At 48.7% G+C, this 27,951-nt stretch overlaps 1 protein-coding gene and 1 long non-coding RNA gene across 7 annotated transcripts in view; both read left to right on the top strand.

Annotated features, from left to right (window-relative positions):
• ZNF831 (zinc finger protein 831) overlaps positions 1–27,951 on the top strand; it is a 111,407-nt gene that overhangs the window by 76,796 nt on the left and 6,660 nt on the right. The gene's annotated exons all lie outside the window — the stretch shown is intronic.
• Positions 68–27,086, top strand: LOC125161968 (uncharacterized). Its single transcript, XR_007150834.1, has 3 exons — positions 68–80; positions 4,650–4,655; positions 26,445–27,086. It is a non-coding gene; the product is annotated as an uncharacterized LOC125161968 (long non-coding RNA).

The following is a 27,951-nucleotide window of genomic DNA, read 5'->3' as shown; positions in this document are numbered from 1 at the left end:
CATTTTTCTAAGTACCAGCGTTTGAAATTATTAAGTGTTCATTAAGCACCCCCGGGTGCACAGCACTCTCGGAGATGTTTGTTTCTCAATTTTCTATAATTTCCTTATTTTTTTTCCCCTAGCTAAAGGCAGATTGAAAAATGAACTCAGTGCATTTGAGTCTCTGAATCATAGTTAATGTGCGACGCCCCCTCCCTTAACTGCGCTGTTTCCCTCTGCCTCCTCTTGTCTCCTTTGATTTCTCATGAATCCGATAAAGTTCTTATTCTTTTTAACCCCTACTCAGGGACTGGAACTTTTGCTTTACTCCTGACTACCTGCCGGGAAGAAATGGGTGCAAAAGCCCCGGCCAGCCCTTACCCCAGGCTGCCGGTGAGAGCAGTGGAAAGATCAGGAAGGTGGCACGGGTAGCCTCGGATGGGCAGTCTGGGCAGGGAGGGGCTGTCGGCAGTATGAGCCACGGTGCAGGATGAGCTCAGCTAATTTCCTGCCTCTCCACCCCCCCCTCCCGCCCCCCCCTCACTGATTGGCATTAGAGGGCAGGGGGCACCATGTCTCTGCGTGGACCCTTCTAGAGGGAGCAAGAAAGCCCAAAGCCCCCCCCCCTCCCCCCCACATCCGCCCTCTCGGGCTCCGTGATTCGGGTTCTTACATGAGCAGAGAGAAAAGGCTCTGTTTTTTTTCTTTTCCCGTCTTTTTTTTTTTTTTCTTTTGACAACAGCCTCACATAACCTCAAAAGTTACCCATGAATTTACCAAAACTTTTTATGAAACTATTTTAACCTCTGGTGGGGGTGAAAAACAAGCTCTGCGAATTTATTACCCGGAAAAAGCGAAGCACGACTTTTTATTTGATGTGAAATCGTCTTCCAAACTTCAAGGGAGCCCCCTAGCGCTGGTCTGCGAGGAGCAGGCAGGCACCGCCAGCAGCTGAGCTCCGTCCCCTTCTGCCTGGGCGCCTGATGGCGGGTCTGGACGTGGGTCTGGATGTGGGTCTGGACGTGGACCTGACCTCACCTCGCCTGGGGGCCTGGGCACGCGGGGGGCTTCTCTGAATACCAGGGGGGGCCCTGGGCACAAGTTTGTCTTATGCTCTTAGTGGTTCAGGTGGCTGAAATGTGCAAGGCTGCAGCCAAAAGAAGGGACAGCAGGGTTTAGAGACAGAAGCCCTGCTGCTTCCGGAAACAGGCTGGACCCCTGCCATTGTCAGAGCAGGAAGACCCCTAGTTGTGTTTCTCGCGCATAAGTGCTGTGCATGTGTGCAGACGATTGCACACATGAGAAATGATTGCAGAGGAGAGGAGGTGGAAGCCGTGGCTGAGAACGGGAGGGACAGAGAGGGGAGGAGAGGAGGAGGAACATGCGAAGATGGGGGTAAGAGATGGGAAGGACCACGCGGGGCTCTCAAGGACCTTTTCCGGGCTCAAGCACTGTCCTGAGGCATGTGATGGAGAACCCAGGCTTCTGCCAGGTCAAGCTCCCTGTCTCCATACTGAGCAGGACCTCCGGGTCTCTCTCTGCCAACGAGGAGACATTTCTCTCCTCCCCAACTAAGAAGCACACCAGCCTCTCGTTCAGAATTGGCCACGTTTTTAAAAAGCACATGTAAAAATGTTAAAAGCAAACATCTAGAAGAGAGGCTGCAGCAGCCTGGCTGGCAGGGGCCACAGGGTCACAGCCATCCGGAGGGTAGCCTGGGGGCTGGGGGCGGGGGGTGGGACTCGCCCTGGCTCACGATTGGTGGCCACCACCGGGAGCTGTGTGGTCTCAGGGACGGGTCTCAGCAACTCCACGCCTCAGTTTCCCCATCCGGAACATGAAGCTGATAATAGCAGTTGCTGTTTGCTAGCTGTTGGGTTATCATTTGTATCATGTATTCGAATTTAAAATTTAGTACTTATAATCTATAACTTAATCCCCCATAATTTAAAATGGAGCTTAGCATCATGTTGTATGGTGAGCATGCCAGCTCCTTATTATTAATCTGTAGAGAAGACAGAGACACAGAATTTCCCATTAAATAAAATCTCCCAATTTTTACCTGATGGTAGTGAATTCACATTCAAACCCATGCACACACACACTGGTCTGGACCCCAAACGTAGTCCGGTAGTTTGAGACCTTTGCCGTACGGGCTGCTAGGAGGAGGAGGGAGAAGAAGGAGGAAGAGCGGGTGCTGGCCGCCATCTACTGCCCCCACATCCAGGGCGGTTGAGCCAGATGCTGAAGCCCCTGTGGTCACGCTTCCGTTGGGGTGAGTGGATCCTGGAGACGAGCCCCCCCCCCCCACCCCCCTGTGAGTACAAGAACATGAGATCTCCGGAAGCCACAGTGGACATGTGATGGCATGACCTCCTGTCCTTGTCCCTGGAGACGCTGTGCTCCCCTCCCGACAGGTGCGTGCTTTTCACCAGCCCAGACACCTTTCAGCCTCGGTGCTCCGAGGCTCACCTTGGCTTCTGTCTGTGGTTTGTTGCCATCCGCCCCCAGGCTGGCTTCTCCCGTATTCTGGGTGCGGGGGGCAGAGCGGCGCCCCCCTGCACCAGGAGAGCGGGAGCCGGGGGCCGCGCTTCTGCCCGTAGTCCCCTCTGGGTTTCCTTTGTCCCTTCCTAAGACCGTGCCCTTCTGCCCTGATGGTGTGGCCAGTTGCCCTCTGCTCTTGCTGCCCTGTGGCTGTGATCGGTCCGACTGTGCTCTGTGCCTGTTCCAGCCCTGGCAGACGTAGTTCCCTTCACCCAGGCATCCGTGCCATCCTGGCTGTTTACTGAGCACCTACAGCGTCTGCCTCTGACATGGTTTCCCCAAGGGCAGATCGACACGCTTCACTGCGTTCCCCCTGTCTCCTAAGTGGGGAGAGTGTTGAGACTTCCAGGCTTTTCCCAGTTTAATAGAGAAAACAACAACAGAAACCGCATGCTACGGCGATTCCAAAAAGCGTTGGCGGTGACTCCTGAGAACCGAAGACCCCTAGTCCCATTTATCTCCGTTCAACTGGATTAAATATACTATGTTACTGATTTCTACAAATCCGCACGTTAGTGGTTCAGAAGAAATTGGTTTTGTATGTTTTCGTGTGAAAACAATGAATGCCCTTTTGCAACTGCTTCCTGCGTCTGCTGCAGGGTCCCCTCCCCGCTTTTCCCCTCTGCGGACCCACTCCCGCTGGGGGCGGGGGCGGGTGGGGAGGGGGGAGGGGAGGAGCGCACTTCATTCCCATTTATTAATCTCCACCCGCTTTGCCTTTTACATTCTGCATGGTCTTTAATTTCCACTAATTTGGATTCATTTAAGTAATGTTTCATTCTAGATCAGTGCATAAATACCGTTTTTTTTTCTTTGTCTAATTAATAAATGGGGAACATTTTTAGTGAGTTTTAAGCCATTCTGCATTCAAGCTGAGAAAACCTGCTTAGCTCCCTCCGTTTGTTCTGGAAGTCTCCTTGAGGAGGAGGAGGAGGCTCGTTCTGATTTTGTGTTTACCAATCCCCACCTTTCCTTAGATGGTCCTCAGATGGCTTAGCAGCGCTTGCTTTGGTCCTGACACGTTGAGGATCTCGATGCTTCTGAGGGCACAGGACATATTTCTTCTTCATATTTCTTCCGGTGTTGCCACTCAATAAATTTGAGGAGTCACGAAGCAGTCATCTGTGTAGTTAGATAAGGAAGAAAATGATGATTTCTCTATTATTTTGCTTAGAAGAATGGGAAACTAGATTAATCAATGTCTGTTGGAAACGTCTCTTTATGAAAAAGACTGGCTTCTTTCATCAAAGCCATGATTGCGTCTCTTATGCAAACACATTAGATGGTTTTCCAGGGGTGGGAGCAGACAATCAAGGTTTGAATTTTAAATCTGTCGTTAGGTAACGTTAAGGAAATCTGTAATCCCACCTTCAGTATGGTTAAGGGGGAGTTCAGGGTGGGCAGGTATTCCTGGCCCCCACCCCTCTCTTTCTCTGGGGCACGAGGAAGGTGCGGAGGTCTGCACGAGTCAGAAGAATGTTTTGGCGTGGCTCACAGTTCCTGGGGTCATGTGCCTAGTCCTGAACCTTCTGTTCCGTCAGATGGGTAGAATGTGCCCATACCTGGGGAGGGGACAGGTGATTGTAAGCCAGCCCACTTCTGCCGAGAAGCGATGTTCCCCGATGGAGAATCCAGGTGGATGAACTGGCTCCGAATGACAGACGTCAGTCACGGCTTCTCTTGCTCCTGGGTGCGGGAACTCAGAACCTGGGGGTCAGGTTTGTTCTCCCTGCGGGCTGCTGCAGGTTGACGGTGTCGTAGCTGAGGCGGGTGCTGTTGGTGCCCTGCCCAGATCCCCTTTCCGGCCAGGCACCTGTGCACCCCACCCCCGTGCTAGCTGTCGTGGGTTTCAGCTGCTTCCGGCCCTCACCCGTGCCCTTCTCCAAAGGATCGCCCTTGGCTGATGCGACCCCCTCGCCATCAACATAACATGCGACACTGACCGATGCAGGGTAGGACCCTCTCCCCCGTCCTTCACCCCTGGCCGGGGCATACTGTGCAAAGCAGCACTCACTGCAGAGCCTTATGTGGGGTCAGGCAAGGGCTGGACTTCTCCAGAAATCCCACTGCTGTCTGACTCCTTCCCACTTCTCCAACTCCATGAATCACTTCCACGAGAACCTGAGATAACAGTTACCTACAAACCCTGTAATGGGGCTACTCACCCCTTTCTCCCCACTGTAAGGCTACCCCTCTCTTCTCAACACAAAGATCAGAAGGAGTTTGGGGGCCAACCCGAAATACGATAAACAGAGATACGGACGAAGTAGGCAAATGTCTACTGACAATATTCAATTTAAACCTAGTGGCGTCCACCCTGTAAAATCGCCCGTCACATCAGCTATTAATTTAGCAATCTTGTGCTTCCGGCTTCCATTTCCCGAGGCCGTTCTAGCCAGACTTGCAGCGTGCTCCTCTGTATGGCCTTTGTCACCACAAGAGCCACCTGCCTGAGTCATCCAAGTTTTCAGAGCGCAGTGCCTTCGCTTCCATCTCGGCTCTTGGAGACTTAGTATTTGTAGAGTCTGAGCGCAGTGCTGTCATGGCAGTTTGCCCACGGCTGTTTTCAGACTGTCACCTCCGTTCCTCTTGGTAGATGGCCGTTGGTAATTTGCACCAAAGAGTCGTGGCCTATTTTGCTTTTTGAGGCAGTCCTCAAGAGACTTATTTACAATAGTCAGTGCTTATAACTGTGTCCCAAGTGCCCAAGAATGATGGCTGAATTAAAGTCCCCCTCCCATCACCTCTAACACTGATTTTACCAGGTGATGTCTGTCAGGGACCCAAACGGCCACGGACTGGGCTCTTTTCAGGCCAGCGTACCTTCCTAAACGGTATTTTGTAGTTCAGAATGGAGTAATTGGGAGAGTTCCTCTTAAAATGGGACTCTTGGTAAGGATTTGACTATGAGGCAGCTCCATCTTCTCTGAAGGATGAATTTGGGGGAGGCCCTCTTACACTCGGGTGACTTCTTTGGTGCTTAGATAACACACCCTCTGAGTGTTCAGCCAAGGAGCTCAAGTGCGAGCAACCGGCCTCACTTGATTCAGAGGTGACATCTGGAAAGTACAGTGAAACGTAGGAGGGTACGGACAAGGAATGCTTTCTGCACTTCACAACAAGCAGAAGGGGACCCCGCATCGAAGCGATGACTCAGTCGGAGGAGGGTGTTTGGGGCAGTGACGTTTTCTTGTGCGTTATTGGAAACAGTCATTTGTTTCAGCCTTCCTTAGTGTGAACAACTTTACTCTCAAACTCTGGTTCTATTAAGTGCTCAGTCACATTATAATTTGCTTGTAAAGTCGCATATTATCTATTAAGAATCCTAGGAATCAGCTTAGATAGTTGGGACACTTCCTATGGACTAGTCATTATTCTGAGCCATTTTATCATCTCCTTTAAACTGTTTTTAAATTATATTAAAAATTTTTTTTTAATGTTTATTACTTATTTTTGAGAGAGAGAGATACAGAGCATGAGCCAGAGAGGGACAGAGAGAGTCCCAGGTCATAAGCCACCGTGCTTCTCACTCCAGACCTCACTAGTTATCATTGGAAGCCCCAACGTATAGTATGTTTACCTCTGTGATTTATAATCAAATATTCAGAAAGAATTTAAATTATCAAAAAGTAGACACATCAGTCAGGAAGATACATATCTTAATGGCCACACAGAGGAGCACGCTGCAAGCCTGGCTAGAACGGCCTCGGGAAATGGAAGCCGGAAGCACAAGATTGCTAAATTAATAGCTGATGTGACGGGCGATTTTACAGGGTGGACGCCACTAGGTTTAAATTGAATATTGTCAGTAGACATTTGCCTACTTTGTCCGTATCTCTGTTTATCGTATTTCGGGTTGGCCCCCAAACTCCTTCTGATCTTTGTGTTGAGAAGAGAGGGGTAGCCTTACAGTGGGGAGGAAGGGGTGCGTAGCTCCATTACAGGGTTTGTAGGTAACTGTTATCTTGGGTTCTCGTGGAAACGATTCATAGAGTTGGAGAAGATATATCTATATATATATATAGATATATACATACACACACACACACACACACATACACACACATATATGCGTGCATGTGTGTGTATATATATGTATATATACATATATATATATAAAATAGCAAAGGTAATAACCGTACATCTATCTTCTACATAGTAGTAGCTAACTTATATCAAATATATGTTTACTTATGATTTAAGTTAGCTACTGCTGCGTACAGAGCTAACTCACTTGTTCATAACGGTAAGCATTTATCATTGTCTGTGAGTCTCTGGGCTCGCCGGGCATTCTGTTGACTGGAGCCTGGCATGTCTGACCTTTGCTGGGTTTGCTCACACATCTGCGGGGTCACAGGGGGGAACCGCTGGGAAATTGGAGGGGAGCTGGCTGGTCTAGGCTGGCCTCACGCACACGCGTGGAGGTTGCTTGGGTATCAGCATGGGGAATGAGGGTGAAGTGAAGACTGGGTCTCCCAACCTGCCATATTTCAGAGAGAGAGAGAGAGAGAGAATGAACGCAGATTCACACCGACCTCTGGGGACCTAGGTTTGGAAGTGGCACATCACTTCTGTGGCTTTCTAGTGGCCAAGGAGAATCACAGGGCCAGCCTCGATTCAAGGGTGAGGAAATTGACCCCACATCCCATGAGAGACCTTGAAAATCACATGGCAGAGGGTGTGGATACAGGAAACGGTGAAGCATCGGGGCTGTCTATTTGTTTGTTTTGTGGCACATGTAGCGATTTGGAACACATTTGTCAGGAGCTCTTAAAAAAAAGTGGTTCCTCTTTTCCTATAACAAGTAGGCTAAGGATAAGTGGTCTGGGCTAGTACAGCTGGCCAGGGAGCCCAGCAGTGACCCCGCAGTGACCCAGGGCCCTTCTGTTTTTCTGCCCTCCTGTCCCCACCCTGGGCCTTTATTCTGTGGGTAGCCTGACCTCAAGATTGCACCAAAGGCAGGAAAAAGGGCCTGAGGCCCCAAAGGGTGTGCCTTTGAAAGCTTTCTCAGGGGCAGTCAGCGGCCCCTACTTATGTCTTGTTGTCTGGGCTGGGTCGCAAGGACTCCCCTGGCTGCAGGGAGTCCAGGAAAAGAGCATTCTAGAGGTGCACTAAACATCTCTGGGGTTCCGTTGATAGGAAGGAATGGAGAATAGTAGCGGATAGACAACGTGCAGTGCCTGCCCCCAAGCGACACCAGCATTTCATCCGAGGCAGTGATATAGAGCTGATCTTAAAAGATAATCTGGTTTTTAAAAAGAGTCTCGTTTAAGTGAGAAAGGGAGTTAATTAGAAGTTTTCATGTAATTAATAGTGTAGATTGGGAGTCTGCAAACTTTATAAAAGGCCAGATACAATTTTTTTGTAATTTTTTACTTTTTTTATTTTTTGAATTTTGCTAGCCATACAGGCCCTGTTGCGACTATACAACCCTGACATTATGGGGCAGAAACAGCCATATATATATATATATATATATATATATATGTTAAATACATGGGCATGGCTGTGTTCCGATAAAACTTTATTTATAAAAATAGGTGGAGGGCCGGACTGGCCTGCAGGCTGTAGCTTGCTGATTCCTGGTCCACATAATTTTCAAATATGGCAAAATGATAAAGGCTGAATACTTTAGCAGTCAGCAGACATGGCGTTTGTACTGAGCAAGGTCGTGTGTGGATAATCAGAATTTTAAGAAACAGGCTGATCCATAAAAAAAATTAAAAAAAAAAAAAAAAGAAACAGGCTGAAGTTGAGACTCTCGCAGTATAGTAGTTTTCATTACCATGGTATCGGGCACAATAAGGCTTTGGCTTCTCTCATGAGTGCTGAAAGTAGCCATGACTTTCAAAGAGACATAGGTTATTTCTCTTACAGACAACTGTCGGGGTAGGTACCCTGGTCTGGTATGATGGCTCCGGAGTGTGGTGGGGACCAGGTTCCTTCTGTCCTGTTGCTCTGCTCTCCTTGCCATCAGTTTTCCTGTTGCTGTGGTACAGGATGGCTGCTCTAACTCCTGCCATTAGGTCTGCATTCCAGCCAAGAGAAAAGGGGAGAGAGGAAGGAGAGAGTATCCACCCTCCCTTTAAGGGCATGTTTTACAAATTCCGTAGATCATGTCTTCTCACATCTTTTTGGCCAGAACTTAATTACCTGGTCCTACTTGTCTGCAAGAAAAACTGAAAAATGGAGTTTTTAAGCAGAGCGGTAACACGCCTCAGCTAGAAAGTGGGTTCTCACTCCAGAGAAAAAGGAACAGAAATAAGGAGGCGACGCACACGCTCCGCCACGTGAGCTCGAGATGCAGACAGGCTGGACGTCCAGAAATCTCTTCCTTAGAAGGAAACATTTCAGTTAGCATTCGTGCAATAATGCCTTTTTCCAGATACTGTTCACATGGTTCGATTTCTCTCTGGGCCCTGACCATGTGCCTCTCTAGGCGGCAGTAAAATCGTGTTCGTGATTGTATTCTCTGTTGCAAAAATGAGTCAAATTAGAAAAAAAAATACAGCTAGAACTTTGAAATCCTCATTGGAGAAGAGCACATTTTTGTCTGTTTATCCGCACAAGGCAGGTGATCCCGCTTCAAGGGTCTTGTTACCAAACAGCTGCATTCACTCCCTCTCTCTCTGCCCCTCCCCTGTTCATGCTCTGTCTCTCTCTGTCTCAAAAATAAATAAACATTAAAAAATTTTTTTGGGGGCGCCTGGGTGGCGCAGTCGGTTAAGCGTCCGACTTCAGTCAGGTCACGATCTCGCGGTCCGGGAGTTCGAGCCCCGCGTCAGGCTCTGGGCTGATGGCTCGGAGCCTGGAGCCTGTTTCCGATTCTGTGTCTCCCTCTCTCTCTGCCCCTCCCCCGTTCATGCTCTGTCTCTCTCTGTCCCAAAAATAAATAAACATTGAAAAAAAAAATTAAAAAAAAAAGAAAAGCTTTTAAAACAAAAAAACAAAAAAAACATTTTTTTTAAAATACACAGCTACATTCGTGTTGATAAGCTTGGGCATGTGAGCCCTTCTACTTTCAGACGCTTCTGTTTTGAGCCTCTTTTGCGTGCCCCCCCCCCCCCCGATGGTAAAACCAGGCACACGTTTTCCTCCTTTGTCCCCGAGATTCGAGGCACCGCAACCGATGGCAGCTGGCTTCATCTTTGTCGTTTCCATTCGGTCCTCGCTGCTTCCCACCATCGCCCGCCGAAGAAATCTCAAATTGTACGGTGAGCTTCCGCAGTAGCTAAGAGTGGTAAAAACACCTTGCAGTTACTTACACGGAGCGGCCCACTGTGTGTACGTATTCTCCTGTCCCTTCCCAGGGCTTCCACCGACGGCCCAGGGACGGCTCATGGCTGTACCCCTATGCCCCCTAAAAAGAGCATTGATATCTGTGTAACTGGGAGGGGGGAAACGCTGTGGGACACGCAGACGTGCACTGGCTCGTAACCCGGGACACTGTGCATCCCTGCAGGGTGAGGCTCCTTGCGGAAACATGGCCGAAAACGTGGGTGCCTTTCATCTCCTTCTGCGGACGCTCTTCAGGCACAGGGCCCGTTACCTTCGAAATTCAGAGTCCGCCGTTAAGGAGAACTACCCCTTTAAAGAAAAACCCTTGATGAATGCAAATTGACACTAAATGGAGTTTAAGAAAATGATCAGGGTTTTTAAATATGATTATAATCAGTGAGAATAGCAGAGCAGAGTCAAATCATTATTGATCTCACTCGTGGGGGTGGGAGGGAAGAATGGCACATTAATCAGAAGAGATTCTCTGGAAAGCCTGTCCAACTGTGAGTTCTCCCTGGGGCCCGCCCCCGCTGCAGGGCCCCCCCTCCCGGCCCCCCAGGATGTTGGACACTTGGTTAACCCTTGATGAGCCTCCCCGGGATCTGCAGTCTTGTCAGAGGGGAAAGGCTCTGTAAAGATTGTTATTTGTGATCTTGAGGAGTGAAGTGGAAAAGCAGCATATGGTTGGGGTTTGGAGTCAGACTGGTCTTCACTCAGTGAGTTCATTCAACAGATTGTTTCTTGAGCACCTATTATGCGCCGCTCACCGTGTTTTAGGTGCCAGGAAAAGCTACAATCAGGACAGAGCAGGGCCTGTCCCTCACGGAGCTGACTGCACTGGAATGGGGATGGGTCCAGGCCAGAGCAGTGAGCCGGTCGACACCCAGACGTCACAGCGGTGGAGGTAGGGGCAGCAGGAGCCCCACACGTTTGCAGCCTGAGCGTGGCGCTCGTGTTAGCAGCTCGCTGAAGCCTCTCCACCACCCTCGCGGGACGGGCTAGGATCGTCCCGTTGCACAGGCGAGGACACTGGGGCACAGAGAGGCACAGGACCTCTGCATGGAGGCGAGAGCGGACGGCCGTCCTCACAGCTATGCCATGTGGGGCTCACTGGCGGTCGCCTCCCCCCGCCTCCCCCCCGGGCATAGGCCGTGCCTGTCCATCTCTGTGAGCTGCCGTCGTGGCCGGGGGTCTCCTCCCAGCGTTTGCCTTCGAGCCCGTCTGGTGCTGTGGGGGGAATGTGCATAGCAGGGACATGGTTCCGACCGTGGGCTCTCGTGTCTCTTCCTGAGAGCAGAGCTCATCCGGGGGTCTGGACCCATGTGTGACCCACGCCGTGGTCCGGGCAGGCTCTGCCGTGAGGCTTGAAGGTCTCCATCATTTTGAACAAGAGCCCACGTTTTCATTTGCACGAGGCCTGCCAATGAGGCAGTTTGTCTGGATGACACAGTACCCCGAATTCCGTCGAGGAAAGTGGTTGGAGGGGAGAACGGGGGGCAAGGCCTAGGTTTGCTTCAGGGCCCATCTGGGAGGAAAGAGGCCCCACGGTCACCTCTCAGAAGAGCTGCATTGTGTCATACGGGTCCCGGAGAGTAAGGGAGAAGGTGTAGGCTTCTAGAAGGTTCTAAGATTTTGTCTAGGTCTTGAGACATCTAGAGCAACGGAAGGGGGAGACCACCCCCTTCCACAAAAGGCTTCCACAGAGCCACAAAGCTCTGCCCCCAGGAGACATGTGTGCACAGTCCTTTGAATAGCACCTGGCCCATTGGCCTTCTCCCCCAGCAAACCTTTTATTTTAGAATAGTTTTGGATTTACAGAAAAGTGGTTAAGGTGGCTCAGAGATTTACAGAAAAGATTTACAGATTTACAGATTTACAGAAAAGTGGTTAAGGTGGTCCATATAGCCCACACCCAGTTTCCCCTGTTTTTAATTTTTTATATTAATATGGCATATTTGTTACAGTTAACCATACATTAACTATGGGTAAAGAATTAATAACTGAATTTTACAGTTTGTTCAGATTTCCCTATTTTTTTCCCCCTCATGTTCTTGTTCAGGCCCAGAATCCCACCCGGGACACCACATGGCATTTATCATCCTGTCTCCTTAGGCTCCCCTTGGCTCTGACGGTCTCCCAGACTCTCCTTGTCTGTGATGACCTTGACAGTTTGGAGGAGAACCGGCCAGGTGTATTAACAGTAGGATGTCCCTGTATTGGGATTTATCGGATGTTTCCCCCATGATCAGTTTGGGGCAATGGTTTGGGGAGCAAGACTCCAGAGGTGAAGTGCCCTCCTTGACCTATCGTACCAAGAACGCAGGCTCTCAGCCTGACTTACCTCGGTTGATGTTGACCTTGACCCTCTCTGGCTTGAGGTCTGGCAGGCTCTCCGTGGCAAGGTCACCCGTGTGCCCACCCTCTGACTTCTTCCCTGCAGGGACTTGGCTTCCGTCTCCCACAAGCGTCCAGCCTCTGCCCCCCCGCTCTTGCATGGCTTCCCTTCAGTTCCAAGACTCTGCCCTCTGCCCTCCAAGGGTGTCCCCGTTCAGCTGATTCTGTCTCCCGCGATGCATGGTGTAATCAGGATTTCGGGAACAGAGATAACCCAGAGCTGCTGTGTGAGACCAAGTTCGTGTAGTCTTTACCTGAACCCAAACCTTATTGGAGAAGTAAATTACTTTTATTTTCCTTGAAAATATGTGGTGTGAACTGCATAGAATCCTCACTGAGAACATGTATGCAAGGCCTGTAATCAGAGGAGAGATACCAACTAGAAAAAACGGAGAACCATAGGGTACGTTTCTGCACTGAAACCTGCCTTACCTTTCATCGTTTACCCGGTGCCGTTTCGTCGACTCCCGTCTCTGCTCCCTGAATTTACGAGCAGGTGGGCAGAGCCTTCTGCGCCTCAGTGACCTTCACGATCGTGGAGCACACGTCTGATTCTCTCCCAGGGAGCACAAGGCAGGCAAGGAAGGCGACGTTCAGTGAGAAGAATGGATAGCCTTGGGGCCTCTTATACGGGGGAGAGAGATTTCTGAGGTAAATACACTAATAATTTTCTAGAATAGAATTTTTGAAGGCTGGTTTTGCATAGTGAGGTTAAAAATGTCTTGAACCGACAGGAAGGATACAGGGTGCTGATTTTTCGGCCCGGCCATCGGTCAGTCCGGTCCTTTCTGTCTCCGTATTGTGGCCTTCTGGGTCCACTTGAAGTCCTCGTAAATTCGTTTCTCCTTCTGGGCCTGTCCCAGGTCCCCTGCAGCCCCCAGACGTTTTCCTGACGTTGCTGTACGTAACCGACGACGAACCCAAAAGTGAGCATTTGGACCAAACCTTTCCTTTTGTCCTTTTTCTTTCTTCTCTGTCCTCTGGCAGGTGGAGAAGGGAAATGAAAACACAAGCGTCTTCCCGGGCTGCTGACTTGTCCCTTCAGGGCGCCCCCCCCTTGAGGGCAGAGTCCCTTCCTCCGGACAGGGGATCGTTTTCTCAACGTGGTTTTTTTTTTTTTTTTAAATTTATTTTTGGGACAGAGAGAGACAGAGCATGAACGGGGGAGGGGCAGAGAGAGAGGGAGACACAGAATCGGAAACAGGCTCCAGGCTCCGAGCAGTCAGCCCAGAGCCGACGGGGGGCTCGAACTCACGCGAGATCACTCGAGATCTCGCGAGATCGTGAACTCCCGGACCGCGAGATCGTGACCTGGCTGAAGTCGGACGCTCAACCGACTGCGCCACCCAGGCGCCCCAGGGGATCGTTTTCTTAGGAGCCCTCTGCCCTCTGGGGGAAAGAGACGTGGTTTTTCTGGGCAGAAACAAAGCCGACCCTTGTCCTTTTCTGAAGTGGGTGCCGTTGGCGAGTCCGCCAGTAACGGCTGAGGGTCTGCCCTAGTTTTTTTCCTCCTGGCTTCAGAGGAGAAGAAAAAGGGGCTTATTCTTTGTCTCTCTCTCCCCTCCCTGTGTGTGAAAATCCTTGAGGGAGAAGTGACGAGCATAACAGGACTCTCGTCTAGAAAATGTCCCCGAGCCTGCAATTACTGGAGTGTGGCCGCCTCACGCAGAACTCTAGAACGCATTTCCACGTGATGCTCCTTTCCGGTGTTATTATCTGCATCAGGCCATTTCCGCTGTGCGCGTCCTTGCCGCTCGTGTTGGTTAGAGGCTAGCTGAGGCTTCTCACCCAGAAAAGAACCTTCCTGATAGCAGACTATACCCGAAGGCCTTTTCTAGTGGGTATGGGTTAGGGGACCTTTTGGGGAAAAAAAAAAAAAAAATAACCTTGGGTCCTTGTATCCACAGAAGTGGGAGAATTAATGACATCAGAGAGCCTGATAATTTTCCAGAATAGCCTGAAGGTCGTCTCTTCATGGTGGCATTAAAAATGTCTTGAAAACAGGGGATGGGCTGCAGGATGCTGGCTGGCTGGCTGTCCACGCCGGCCCCTGCTTTGCCCTTTGCCTGTGGGCTTGGCTCCTGAGTGTTTTGGAGGGCCCGTGAGCCGTGTCTCCATCAAGACCAGTCGGGGCCGTCCGACTGTCGGGGCCTTTGTGAGGGGCCCCGTCACGAGATGTCTTGCTGGGTAATAATCGCCCCGTCCAGACCCCGTAGCCTTCCAGGGCGGTGCCTGGAGCCGGTCAGGGGCCGAGGTCACCTGCCCAACCTGGTACCTTCAGTCAGATGTCCGACTTTTCTGAGCACAGCCGGCCCCCGGCCAGCTCCCCCTTTCCCTACACCCTAAGGCGGGCTGGCCAGAGTGAGCAAATGGAAACACGGGGCACCCAGTTAAAGTTGAATTTCGGATAATGATACCTTCTTTTTCGGCTTGAGTGCGCCCCAAACGTTGTAGAAGACATACTTAACGCTAAAAAATGATTCCTTGCCGACCTGAGATTTAAACTTAAGCAGGCGGCCACATTTCATCTGGCAACTGGCCCTAGGACCCTCAGAGCACCCTTGCTGGCTTAGACCTCCCTGGGGGGGCTCCACGTGTTTCAAAATTTACCCTGAACTGTCTTTCAAATCTGGTTGCACTTCTGAATCCCGGTCAGTTTGGGGGTCCCTGCTCGTTTCTGCCCGGTTTTCCCTGGGGCCCTCCTTGTGGCCGGGTTGATTTCTGGACTGTGACACCGCCGCTGGATTGTCTCTTCAGAGGGATGGGAGGCTGGTTCCAGTCACCGGGCGTCTGGACCCTCCGGCGTCCCTCCGGGTGTCCCTGCCCATCTTCCCTCTGGGTCCTTGGCTCAAACGCGAGGGGTTTCCTTCTTCCCGGGGCCCGAGGCCTCCCCGCCCCACGCCACAACCGAAGGGCAGACAGGTGGAGGGGCTTCCCGGGGCCTTCGCCCACTACCTCGCCGGTGGTGAAAGGCCACCTTCGTTCCCTTTCTTTTCAGAGCTAACTCACGGAAGGAGAGGGGTTCATTTTCTCTTCTCTTTGAAATTCGTGAGGAAGAGAGCATAAAGCTGCTGCATTCTGGCTGAGAAAATGCGCTCGGAGAAGCTGTAATCTGTAATCGAGAAGCTGTAATGGGTGGCGAGCTGCGAGCTGACGCACGGGGTACATTTCTGCGCTACAGCCTGTTTTCGGTTTTATTACGCGCCTCATGCTGCTTCGCCTCGTCTCGTCCTCTCCCCCTCGTGTTTATCAGAGGCCGGGTGTGGATTCCTCTCCCTGCGAGAACTTTCACAGTAACGAAGCGTACTTCGTTCACGGGCGCTCCCCACGGATACAGCAGGGGAGGATATTCTGCAAGGGAAGTGGGCAGATAGCCTTGTTTTCTCCTGTAGGAGAGGACTGCTTGAGGTAAAGCGGGCCGACGACCTCTCGAAAGAGAAGTTTTCAAGGTTGCCTTTGCGTAGAGAAGTTGAGCCGTCTTCAGAGCGAGAGGGTGTGGGATCCCACGATTATGAGTATTTCTTTCCGTGGCAGGCTGCCGCGGCGCTCTCTTTCTGCGGACCAGCATCCTTTGGGGTTGAAGCCCACTTGCCATCTTCTCCTGCTCTCTCCTCCCTTTTTCTCAACTTCTCGTGAGGGGCCCGAGTGAGCCAGTCTCCCAGAACCCGCTCTCGGCGCTTCCCGCCCTCCGTCTTTGATGGATGCTCGTGCAATTTTCTCATTATTTTCCTGTCAGCATCCGCAGAAACAGTGGAAACTACTTTATTTCAGAGCCATTATGTTAGTTTACCCCATGATAATTTGAGCTGTGTTACTCTGTCTCTGATTTGAATTTGGTAATAACGTATTTTTAAAGACAAGTCAAGAGGAGTTCCTGAATGATTTTTTAATGACAATGGCTTCGGTGGCAGTTTGCACCCTGCGCCGCCCCCCCCCCCCCCCCCCCCCCCCACCTTGAGTTTCCTGTCGCGGGACCTTCATTTTCCGTACGTAAGTGAGTTTTCTATTGGGAGAAAATTTCGGAGAGCTGCTCTTAACCAGCCTAGCTGACGTTTCTCCGAGAAAATGAGCGAGTGGACAGCTGTGTGATAAGGGGCGCCGGTGCCCCCACCCCAAGCCTGCCCAAGACCGCCACCAGGGAGCATTCTGGGAGCTGCTCCAAGGCAGGGGTTCCTAAAGATCGTTTGCGTGGCTTAAATTCCGTTCTTGCCCCACACCCCCTCGGCCCCTGTAAGGTCGTTTGTGCGGAATTGTGTGTCTGCCTCAAGCTTCATCTCCCACTCCGCCCTCCACCCCCCCTCCAGGTGGAATGTCTGGGTGCGATGTTGCTTGCGCTCTTTTCCAGACAGGAGTCAAAGGGCACCTTCCATTTTCTGTCAGACCATGGATTTCCTTCCCGATGTTGCTTTAGGACTGCAAAATAGATGTCTCTTTTGGGGGGTGGCGGAGTGGAAGTCCTCAGGAAAGGTGTAAAGATTTTTTTAAAATGTCTCAAAGCTTGGACCTTCTAGATGGTTCCAACACGTCAACTGCTACTCTCAGAAAAAAAAAAAAAATCGAGAAATTCGATTTCTTGATTCGTTGGGATGAAAAATGACTTCTGAGGCAGTATTCTCTCTTTTGTAGTCTCTTGTCTTTCCTTACTGTCGCCTCGGGGGTCTTACCTGTATTTTTAGGTAGGCTTTTGCTTGCTTGTGTACTGGAGCTTTTGAATTTGCAGACTGATTAGGTTTTAGAGAGGATAAAGGCGCTACTCTGAGTCTGGGAGGTAGTTGCTGAAGTAGAAAGAAAAAACCCTGTACCTCAAGTTCCACATCATAAAAGGCAGGATTTCTAAAGCTGGTATGAGGACAAAAGAGTGATTTCATAGAATTCTGTGAGAATTTGGCCCACGTCTTCCTGTTTTTCCTCCTCCTCTCTTTGTTGCCTGCGTCTGAGCTTCCGCGGCACAGGGAACAGTCAAGTGCAAGTGTCCGTGGCCTTCAGAAGCAGGACAGGTCCCATTTCATCCTTCGTTCCCCGCTTTGGTCTGAAAGAACTCATCCCCTTTTATTTCTTTATCATGATCCGTAGAAATCACGCAGAGGCTTTGGCTCAGAGAACACTACTGGAGCCGCATTGCTACAGGATCACACTTACAGAAGTCCTCTTTCTTCGGAGGCGGAGATCGTGAGAAAAGAGAAGCCACGTTGAAAGTCTTTCAATGGCGGCCTAGTCCCCCCGGCCCAGGTTCTTCCATTGTGAAGAAAACCACACCTTCTTGAGTAAATTTTGGTACGAAAGTCTTTCAGGAGTGTTTTGGGGCCACTGCTCTTCTTTCCCGGTCCTCTTACTCTTAAATAGCATGCAAGAAATGCTATTGAATTCCGTCCGTGTGCAAGATTTTACGTTACTGGAGTATCTTAAACAGGCTCCTCCACTAGTGTTGTCTAGAAAAAGTATCTGAGTGGAAGAGGGTTTCCAGCTTTCCAAACAAACACCCACCCTTCCTCAAGAAAGCAGAGAGAACCACACTGACAGGTATTCCCAAGGAAGAAATTACCTAAGCACCACACGAGGTAGAGAGTATCTGACTGGGCGAGGAAAACAGAGAAGTGTTCCCTCCTCCTCTTTTCCTGGGTTTCTGGTCCAGTTGAGTTTTACTCATCTACAATTTAGGATTGAAGAAAGAGCTAGATTCTCCCTGAACATTTGTCTTTTCACCGAGACTGGGCCGAGAATGTTTTCTTTCCTAGGGTGATTGGAAAACCAAAACCGATGAGGCCAACTCCAGTATTTTCTTTCTTGTCTTTGTTTCGAGTTTGACATTAGTCCGTTTTTCCACCTTCTCAGGGTTAATGAAGTAGAAAAGGGAAGATTTTTCTTCCCAGCTGTTATCATCGAAACGGATCAGTTTCTTCTTTTTAAGGATGCAAATCCTGGGGAAAAATGAGCTCTCAAATACCTCAGTTATATTTCGAGAAAGGAACTGTCTTTTATAGACTCGTTTGGTAATGAGAAGTGTTGAAAATAATAGTTCGAAGAGTAGATACTCTTGACTTTCATTCTTGGCGTTATAGATTTCAAATGGTATTTCCAGTGATTGTATTTCCCCCGACTTCACCTCACTGTCCACATTTGCTCTCTGAATTTTAGGGACGGGATTATGGTCTGGGCATAAACTTTCAACTTAAGGATTGATTTTCAACATGACTTTCCACTAAACATCTTCCAGGGAGAGAAACATTCTCTGAGAGGAACATCTTAAATTGATTGCCTTTCATCAAAGAAACAGAAATGAGTACCACTAAGAAAAGTAGTTTCTGCAATAAAATATATGATTACTTGGAAGAGGCAAACTTTTAGAAAATTGCATTAGGAGAGGGAAACGCTTGGGCATGTAGTCAGATTTTCGATAAGTGTATCTTTGTGTCCCTCTGCTTTCCTATCCCCCAGCCACATTCTCTCTGAAGAACCAGGCTGAGGCTTCTTGATCACATTGGCTCCTTGGATGGTTTTGCGCGGTGACATTTTAGTGGGTCCTTCGGCTGGTCGCTCCTGAGTCTCAAGCCAGAGGAGATGTCCTTGTGGTGGGATCATAACTCCTCTCCTTTCTGGCACTCACCACAGTGCCAGTCATTGCGTAATTATGTCCTAATTTTCTTCTCTTCAGCTCTGCGTACGTCGCATCAACTAGGTAGAATTGAGCTTCCAAATCATTGACAGTAAACCCGCATTTAATTGCAGGGTGAGGGAGCCCCTCTATTCTCTTTGTCTCCTCTACTTCCTTTCTCACCAGAATCTCTTCTTTTGAATTCTGCACATAGCCAAGCTTTTAAGTGACTGAAAGATTTTAACTAGTTTTTTTTTTTTTTTTTTTTTTTTTAACCACTGACATAGTTTAGGGAAAATGCCTCCGAGGGTAACGGTTATCAAAGCAGCTGTCTTTCGTTGAAAAAAAAAAAAAAAAATGGAAAAGGTAAAGAGAACTTCTCTGACAGGTACTTTGTGAGATAAAAGGTTTACCTAATCACGTTGAAGGGGTAGAATGGCTAAATATTTTGTGAGGATGGTGATGTAATTCTCTGAAATGAAGGAGAGTAGATTCCCACCCCCCTTTTAGCCTTTAAACTTCTGTTAGTCTGCCGTGAGTGGAGTGGGAGGGGTGGGGCTCCCGTGGTGTCACTCGTGCCCTGCTCCCTCTGTCACAAATCACCTCAGAGTGTTTTCCTCAGAGAAACAAAATGGCAGCCTGAACTCCAGAGTTCCCTCATCCACGAACTCCCTCTCCGCCTCTCTGACGGCAGCTAATGGCTCTGTACCATTATTTTTCCTGTCAGAATTAATGGGGAGATATTCTTTTCCTAAAGCCATTAGTTAAGTAATACTGCTTACAGAATTGCTTGAAACAGGATAACACCTCCTTCTCCGGGGTGTAAATCTTAAGAAATGAAAAGACAATTGCTTAAACACATCAATTATATTCCCAAGTCTGAACTTCTTTCTCTGCAGTTTCATTTAGAGTTAAGAAACTTTGAAAGTAATGGTCCATAAAGTGAATTTTCCTGACTAAATTTTGGCACTAAATAATTCAAATAACATTAGCAATTTTTTTTGTTCTCCACTTAGTTTTCCTTCCTCCCTACAATTTGTCCTCTCTTCATTTTAGAGCATTCTCTTATTGTCTGAGCGTGATTCAAGTTTCAACCTACCAAAAGATTTTAAGCATACTTTCCCACTAAATATGTTGGTTTTTTGTTTTTTTTTGTTTTTTCTGGAGAAAACGGTAAGTGAAGTGTTCTCAAACTGATTGCCTCTCATCAGAGAAAGAGAAGAGAAATTTGAACCACAGAGAAAAGTGGTTTCTGAAAAAAAAAAAAAAAACTTGAGAAATGATTACTCGGAAGAGGCAAGATTTCAGAAAAAAATTAGGAGAGTACAGAAAGGCTCCAGATTTGGTTAGAGATGGAAAAATGTATTTTTCTCTCCTTTGGCAAGTCTCGTCTGTTCTCTGGCTGAGAAGCAGAACTTTCATTACGTACCAGAGCGCGAGGCTTCAGATCCCCGTCTAAGCGGGGTGTTCTGACCGAACAGACCCGACCCTTAGCTTTGCCTGGACACGCCGGGCACACCCGGGGGCTTTTCCTTATGACTTTCAGCCTGAATTTGGGGGCCAGTGTCATTATTTGTTTCTCATTTTTCTTTCAAATGAATAAAGCCGTCCCATGCCTGTTGCAACAAAGAAAGCGACATCCACATATCCGAGGGAGGTTTGACGGTCCCCAGCCTCATGACCCCCGGCGGCAGCCAGAGGCCAGCTGATGTTCCTTGCGCACCCACCTCCACACGCATACAAGCATGAACAGACCGTGTTGGTCTCTGGTTTTGTTTTTTTGTTTTTTTGTTTTTTTTTTTTACACAAATAGAATCATCCCATATGTAGAAATCTGCGACTTCTCTTCATATATGTTGTGTAAAATTCTAGGCCTGTGTCGTAGAAAGATAGATAGATGAGCGATAGATCATTTTAATAATGGCATAAAATCCCATGGTTTAGCTGCACCGCAGTTTTTTTCTCTCCGGCCCTTCCTGTGCCCGTGGATGTTCCTGTGTTCCTGTCGATTGCTATGCTAGTGTTTTTCTGCCACAGCTCTTTTGCTGCAGGAGACATTCTGGGTCAGTTTCCCAAAACGTGGATCAACGTGTTTCATGATTACAGGTTTCACTGCGTAAGACACCACCAGAGCACTTGGCAAAAACATGTTTACTCTTCCATAGTTTTCAATGGCATTTTTTGTTTTTAACAGAAACTTCGCTTCTGTAAGAGTGAGGCCTGGGTAAGGCCTAAAGTCTTAACCGTCACTGTGGGCGGATTATTAAGCTTCATAAACTAACAGGGGGTCACAAACTGACCCCCTCCCTGGCCGAATTCAGGCTACGGGCACGTCGTTTAGCACCGTGTTATTGTTTGAAAGCGGATTCATCATCCGTGTTTAAAAACACATGGAATCGACATTTCTGGTGTCTCTTGGAAAATGGACAGATGTGACCGACCGGATCCTTGGTTCTTCATGGTCTCCGTTGGTGGAGCTAAGGGTCAGCTGCGTGCCGGAACCTGGGCGTCCCTCCATTCCCCACGGTCCCCGGCCCCAGACAACTTGTCTCGTTTATGTTATTTGCCCGGCCCCTATAGCATTTGAGATGGTGACCTTGGTTTAAAGCAGGGTGTCTGTGCCGTGAATCTGCTGACCTGTGGGCCAGGTCCCTCCCTGTGGGGCCATCCTGTGCACTGGCCAGCGTTAAGCAGCCGTGTTGAGAACCACTGCTTTAGACAGGTCCACAAAACCCATTTTCCTGGGGCACTTTGGACGTAAACTTTTCAGAGTGGTCCTGAGCCATTTTCATTATGTTTCTATATTCCGTGGGCCTAACATCTTACTCTGTGAAGGCACATTGTTGAATTCTGCCCACGACCAAGCTTTAGAGTCCCTGAAATGTTTCATACCAGCCCCATGCACCGAGTTTGGAGAAAATATCTGAGAGGAGCAAGTGATCAAAACACATTGCTTTCATCTCAGGAACAGAAATGTAGAGACACTGTGATTACAGGTAGTTTCTGAAGTAAAAGCTTTACCTAATTACACACACATAAAAGGTACAATTTCTAACCAGCGTGTGGAGAGGCTGAACAGATCCCCGGAATAAAGGTAGCTGTTGCCTGTGTTCACTCGGGCTCTCGGCAATAGTTTCCCTTGGTGGGTTCACCATGGGGCCTCGGCAGCTAACCTCTCCCCCTCCCGTCCTCACCCGGGTCCCCCTCCGAACGTGTCAGGAAGACACGGTAGGGCTGGGGAGGAGTCTCTCCAGGGCCCTTCTCCCCATGCCTTCGCTCTCCTTCTCTGACAGGAGCTAATGACTTCTCTACATCTTTTCCCATTAGAATTAATAGAGAAGTATTAATTCTTTCCCGAAAGCTATTAGTTAGGTCTTAGCGCTCCGAAATCGCTGAAACCGAAGAGTGTCTCCTTCATTCTAAGGCGTAAATCTGGAGAAGAAAAGAGAGGATGCTGCGGGTGTATCTGGCGAATGTCCTAGAGAAGAGACCTGCGTAGATAATTCTTATTTAGCCACAAGAAGATTCTGGAATAATGACACACGAAGTAGATTGGCGAGGGGCGGCCTTGGCATTTGTAACATTTCCAGTGGCGCTTCTTTCGTAGTCTTCTTTTCTCCTTATGTGATTTCATAATCCTGCTTTTGCCGGGCATCTTAAAGTCACGCTCTTACCTGGACACCACAGAACTTTTAACTGAAAGCAAGATTTGGAACCTCACTTTGCACTAAACACAGTTTTAGTGTATTTCCCACAATTTCTGCGTGGGAAGGACTGTCGCCCTGATTGCCTTTCATCAAAGAAATAGAAAAGAGATGAAAACCACGAAGAAAAGTGGTTTCTGAAATAAAAGATGTGTTTGTGATTACTTAGAGGCAGACTTTGAACAGATTGCGTTAGGATGGCACAGAGATACCAAGGCTCTACTTGATGAAGATGTTTCTGTGGTTCTCCCTCACGCCACCCCCCTGCCCGTGGAACTGAGGTCTCGGGCTGCCGCCTGCCGCCCACGGGCTCATGATCATTTTCTGATCGGAATCGACATCCTCCAGGCTCTGCCTGAGAGGAAGAAGTCCTGTCTTCCATCATCCTCGGCAAGATCTTTTCTCTTCTCTTTCCCATAGAAACCAAAATCGTAGTAGGATGGACGGAAGCGGGTGAATTTGCTTGCAAAAAAATTTTAGTGCAGTGTGCAGCATGAAATAGAGACTTAGAAGATAGTGGCCGAATAATTACATGAGTGAATGATTGTGGCTTTGTAGAGAGAAAACCAGCCTCAGCAGGTGCATTGTCGGAACAGTCTTACAGTGTGTGTGGTTCTGGTCTTCTCCGTAGGTCTGGGTGGGGTCAGGGCTCCGTTTTCACCACCTCATGGCTCCTTCCACTTTTCCCTTCGTAGTGTTGACTGCATTTTCTTGGTGCATTTTCTGTGTCATTATTTGCTGGCTGAATTGCTCCCCCATTAGACTGTAATTTCCACGAGGTGTCCGCCTCGTTTGCCGCTGAATTAACTGCCTGTGTTCGGCACAGTTCTTGGCACAGAGTACTGGCTGTACTCAGGACTCAGTAAACATGGGCTCACTGACTATTTAGGCTTAAAATTATGGGCTCATAAATGGGCTTGACAAATATAGACTCCAGAAAAGTGGGCTCGACAGATATTTGAGTAAATGAGCAAGTATCTGCCCATTTGGTGATTGCTTTTAGAGTTCTGCCCGGCTTTTCTCCAGTAACTGCAAATTTTAATTGCTAACGCATTGTGCGTCCTTCAGTGGCAGGTACGCTTCTAGACAGTTCAATCTCAGATCAGGTAATAGGCTAGGAGATCACTTGTGTGTTCTTGATTATGCATCTAGCTTGCTTAGAAGGCCAACATGGTAGGCTCATTTTCAGCCCTTCCTTATGTACAATTCCAGAGCCTGTGGACTCCAAATTAATGGAGTTTTTGGTGTATTGGGGGAACCGAAGGAAATGCATCAAATGACTTCCATTTTCAGATAATGATATTTAAGTCATATGTCTATTGGCATTTTTTTTAATAAAGCCCAGGAACTGAGACAGTGGGAAGAGGGTTGGCACTAAAGAGGTCTACGCTTCTGTTGTGAGTTTCATCCGGCTGCTTCACTCCATTTTCTTCCTAATTATTTTACAGTTTCTGGTAGCCTTTTCAAGATGGCTAAATTTAAATTTGCTACAACGTTTTTAAGCAGTCTCTTCCTCTCACCGTGGCTTGGCAATTATTTCTGAGGGAAATGATTAAAAGCACAGCCTTTAATCAAGGGGGAGAACAGAACGGCACACAGAGCTCGGATGAGAGGTGGTTTCTTAAGGAGATTCACGTGATCGTGCAAGAGCGGTCGGGTTTCTGAAGATTGCATTAAGACGGAGGAGCCCATCATTTCGGAAGATGGAGGAAGTGATTCACAGAGTGACGCTGTGCCCTCAACAGGATTACATTCTGTGCTTTAACATTTGGCCAGGGCGCTCCTTAACTTTTTGGAAAGGGCCATGCATTTAAAAGCAAGTTAGCCTCCTTCTTCAATAATCCAAATTAGTTTAACACACTTCAGTGACATTATTTGGGCATTTTTCACAATTATTAAAGATAACCGACTTTTCTCTGTAGACTGTAGGTCAAAAGCAAATTAAATCAATGGATTTTCTTCCTTCGCTTTCTCGGATGAGTCAGAAAGCATTGGTCGAACGCGCACACGGCCTTTCCGCTAAGCTTCAGAACCCACACAACCTGCTGAGAAGACATTTGGCCAATCTGATTATTTTCTCTATACTAATTGGTTTTCCTTCTTCATTGAATTGAATGAATTGCCTCGTTGTTTTGTCACTGTGGGGACACAGCTTAATCCACTTACGGTGGGGCGCTTATGCTTTGGTAAAGTACAGGGCTAGAGAAACGTTTATCATCGTTATTATCCTTCGGTGATTCTTCCTGGGGGAGAATGAAAATCTAGCTTGAATCCATCCATTTTCTCCGCTTCAGTTTCCACTGCTTTGGCTAGCCGTCTCTCCTGGCAGCTGGATTACCCCAGCAAGCTCTACTGTCCGCGCAGTAGCCACGTTGGTTTCTTCACGGCGAACGTGGAATAACGTCTAAACCCCTCCCCGCGGCTGCCTGCACCCCACGAGACCTGAGCCCCGGGTGGCTTCCCCACCCTCATTTTGCCTCCTGCCCCCTGCCCACCACCCTTCCTCCAGGGTGCCCTCCCACTGGTTCCTTAATCCCTCGGGCTTCTTTCCACCTTCATCGGTTCCTTCCTCACCCCACATGGCCTCCGAGGGCTGGTTCTTTCTTGTCCCCGAGGTTTCATTTCGGATGTCGCTTTTTCAGAGGCCTTCCTCAGTTATGTGGAACAGTCACCCGCCCACCACTCTCTGTGGTATGCCGCCATTGTCTGCGACTCTCCGTAAGACCCCCGTTTACTGTGACTCTCTGGAACGTGCTTACCTCCCCTGTTTGCTGCCAGTCACTGTCATAGCCACCTGGTTGTATTTACTGTCTGTGACATCCCCACCCTGTGTTCATTTCTTTCATGACCCCCCCGGCACAACTGTGAATTACCAGTTGACTTGTCGTTTCTCTTCCCCGTTGGAGCAGAGGCTGTTGAGGGCCAGGGCGCCTTGGCCTTGCTCTCCGGTGCTTCGGGGTTGAGCAGCGTGGTGCCCGCTTCATCGAATGGGCACAAGACGTATTTGTTGAGCAAACGAATGGAATACCAAAAGCCTGGTTCTGTGTCAATACACAGGTGCTCACGTGAAAATTGTATTACAGGAAAAATTACTGCTTCCTTTCCCAAGCCGCTGTACTTTTCTATAGATTTTCCAAGTTGATTTGCTCAGGATCAGTGCACTTGATAATCTAGTGACCTACCCCTCGAGATAGAAGAGGTAGGTCTGTACTCTGTAGGCAGGAGCTTGGAGGACTCCCTGCATAGAAGCCAACCTGAGAATTCGGAAGACCCAGAGAATTCCTTTAGGGTTTCCCGCTCGAATGCGGCAACCAGATGACCCTGCAGGGCGGCCCCAGCTGACAAATTGCACATGTAAAGAGCTCCCAGTCAGTTGTCGAGGGCCTGTCTTCTGAACGTGGACAGATATTAAGGTTGCTGAATACCTCAGGAAAGTCTTTCATGTGAAAGAGAAAGATAAAAACAAATGAGAACAAAAGGAACTTGGAAGAGAGAGAGACTATGTATGGAGAAGCGAACTTCGGCATTAACAGCAGGGACAGCAAGTCATCATTAATTTTGCCAGTGATACAACGGAAGACCCTGGAGCTCTGAAGTGATAACGGGGCTCTCTACAGAAGGGAGTCATAATGGGCTCTTAGAAATTAAATCTACAGAAGGGAGTCATGATGGGCTCTTAGAAATTAAATCTACAGAAGGGAGTCATGATGGGCTCTTAGAAATTAAAAAAACATGATAGAAATAGAAGATTATGAGTTGGAATAGAAAGTTGAAGGAATTCTCCCAAAAGTAAAATAAAAAGACAGCTAGGAAAGAGAGAAAAGAGAAGAGAAAGGAGGGTTAGACAAGGAAACCCAATAACTCACCAAGAACAGTTCTAGAAACAGAGAAAAGATGAAACAGAAGGAGAATAAATATCAAAGAAATAGCAACGCGTTTTCCCCAAACCGAAGGACAGGATTCAGAATGAAAGGTCACGTTGAGTGCCCAAACAATGAATGAAAATAGAGCCAGTCCCATAGAGACACTGAACAAAGAAGAGTCTAGGAGTTTCCAGAGAGACGGAAAACAAAAAGGTTTTGCCCAAAGGATCATGAATCATAAATCAGGTTGGCTCCAGACTTCTTAACAGCTAGAATTCAGTGGAGCCGTGTCTTGGGTTCTGAAAGATAATGAATTCTAATTCGAAATGCTGTATCCAAACAAGCGGCAGATTAAAGTCTAAACAATTTTATTTCACGCACCCTTTCTCCTGAAGATGCAGGGAGGGTTGCATTAGGAAAGCAAGGACAAAGAAGTGTGGGGCCCCAGGAACCAAGGAGGTGAGGAGAATTGCCACCGTGGCATGAAAGGGGGTCCTGGGGCACAGCCACGCATTGGGCCCGGGAGCAGCAGTCCCCTGTAGGCATTTCAGAGAATTTCCAGCGAGATCTTTCCAAGGAAAGGAAATGAAACCCGTAGACAATTGAGAAGGAGGTAGGAGGAAGGTTTTAGTACTGGGTCTACAGAAAACTAAGCACAATTTAAAAAACAAGGTAATTAGGGGCGCCTGGGTGGCGCAGTCGGTTAAGCGTCTGACTTCAGCCAGGGCACCATCTCCCGGTCCGGGAGTTCACGATCTCGCGAGATCTCGCGAGATCTCGCGTGAGTTCGAGCCCCCCCCCCCCCCCCCCCCCCCCCCCCCCCGGTCGGCTCTGGGCTGACGGCTCGGAGCCTGGAGCCTGTTTCCGATTCTGTGTCTCCCTCTCTCTCTGCCCCTCCCCCGTCCATGCTCTGTCTCTCTCTGTCCCAAAAATAAATAAACGTTGGAAAAAAAAATTTAAACAAAACAAAACAAAACAAGGTAATTATTAACTCCAGGGAAAACCGTGTTGGCCAGCAAGGCGTTGTCATCACAGTACATGACGTGGCTCGGCAGTGAGAGACACGGTCCCGAGCATGTGAACACCGAATATTCTCCTAAACGAAACTGTGACGTCATAGTTATGTAACTGTTGAGACGGGGTGGCAAGTGTGCCTACGCGGCGGGGCATGAAGGTTCTGGACCGAGGGGGCTGGAGGAAGGGATCGACGCTCCTGTCCCCCTGGGAGAAATCACAGACTGTCCTCCAAACTGGAAAAAAGAAATCAAGTAGTGCTATGAAGCATGTTGTTAAAAGCGAGGGAGATAAATATCAGAAGAATGCAAAGTGGGAAAAGGTGAGTGGGTGGGCAAGCGTCGCTATTTTTCTTAGTAAGTTGACAGATTCAACTTTTTGAAACTCTGTGCCTATGTAACTTTAATAAAATGGAAGCAAATTTGAAAGTGAATCAGATGTTTCTCTCTGGTGGCCCAGCCATTCCGGAATTTTTTCTGATCTCACCTCATGCTGTAAGCCATCCTGCCTGCGATTCTGTGGTCCTTTTGACCCGTATCCCAGGCCAACGTGGCAGACAGAGGAGAGAGTGAAGGGTGAGGCC

Source organism: Prionailurus viverrinus, chromosome A3, assembly GCF_022837055.1.
Source record: "Prionailurus viverrinus isolate Anna chromosome A3, UM_Priviv_1.0, whole genome shotgun sequence".
Classification (NCBI taxonomy): Eukaryota; Metazoa; Chordata; class Mammalia; order Carnivora; family Felidae; genus Prionailurus; species Prionailurus viverrinus.
Note: the sequence above shows the minus strand (reverse complement) of the source record. Positions and strands in the feature narration are given on the sequence as shown.